Genomic DNA, 1,595 nt, shown 5'->3' with positions numbered 1-1,595 from the left:
ACACAGACAGACTCACACACACACAAAGACAGACACACACACAGACTCACTGACAGACACACACACAGACACATACACACTGACAGACAGACAACACGTACAGACACACTGACAGACACACACACACACTGACAGACACACACATACTCACTGACAGACACACACACATACTCACTGACAGACATACACACACACAGACACACACACACACACATACTCACTGACAGACACACACGCACACACACTGATAGACACACACACTGATAGACACGCACACACTGATAGACACGCACACTGACAGACACACACACACATACTAACAGACACACACACACACACTGACAGAAACACACACACACACATTTATGCATTCTTGCACTCACATCATTTAATTTATTGTTCCCTACCATTGGGAGCTGGTGTGGGGACCTTCTGTCCGGAGATCTCCTTCCTGCTCCTCACTGCCCCTTCGCCCCCTGACGTCATATTCCGGCGCCCGGCTTCACTACAGACGGTGCGCGCGAGGGAGCAGTGAGGAGCAGGAACACTGAGCTCCCTCGCTGCATCCACCGTCCCTTCCTCTTCGGCCAGGTAAGTTTTAGCAGAGTAGGCACCTGCAATGTGGGGAAAGCAGGTGCCTACTCTGCTATAACACCAGCATGTACTCGCGGCTGCAGGGCTGCAAAGATGGTCCTTGTGGGCCGCGAGTGCTTGATCTAGATGGATTAACTCTCCAATAATGGTTTTCAGTCTAGCAGAAAGCTCTGACGCATATATCTTCATATCAACATTGATCAATGACATTTGGCGGTAGTTGGTGATCTCTGTTGAGGTCTTACACTGCTTTAATATTGGGATAATATTTACTCTTGTCATCTCTCCAGGACATTCCCCACCTTCGGCTATATCATTAAACACTTTAGTAATAACATCTGTAATCTTAGAAGAATATGTCTTGGGAAAAAAAAAATTGGAAAAACCATCGGGCCCTGGGACTTATATTTTTTTAAAATCAGATATAGCCCTTCCTATCTCTTCTCTGGTGATAGATCTATTAAGCTGTTCTTTTTCAGAATTTTTAAGGACAGGAAGAGATGTCTTAGAAAAATACTTCTCTATCATTGCTATTCCAGGTTTAGATTCTATATTATAAAGTTTACAATAATAGTCATTAAAGGCCCACCTGGATTAAGATATGTTTTAGAGTCAACTATTAATTTATGAATTCTATTACCTGTTTGTTTTTTCTTTAATTTTTTTGTGAGAATTTTATCTGCCCTATTTCCTCTGTAGTAATAATTTATTTTCATTTTTTCAAGATTTGCTGTTATTCTTTCTGTAATTTTATCCCTAATCAAAGTTTTATTTGTAAAAAGTTTGTACAGAGTGTCCTGTGATAAATTGACTTTATACTTCTGGACAATTTATAATAATCTTGATATAGGTATGATACCTGTTGTCCGGCTTGCTTCTTTATTCGGCTTTGCAACTTTATAAAATGACTACGAGTCACAGCCTTAACAGCACACCAATACCGCCTGAAGCAGTATCTGATATGATTTGAGTATCCCCCAAAAATCTTCTATTTTATGTTC

The sequence above is a fragment of the Pelobates fuscus genome, chromosome 3, assembly GCF_036172605.1.
Source record: "Pelobates fuscus isolate aPelFus1 chromosome 3, aPelFus1.pri, whole genome shotgun sequence".
NCBI lineage: Eukaryota > Metazoa > Chordata > Amphibia > Anura > Pelobatidae > Pelobates > Pelobates fuscus.
Note: the sequence above shows the minus strand (reverse complement) of the source record.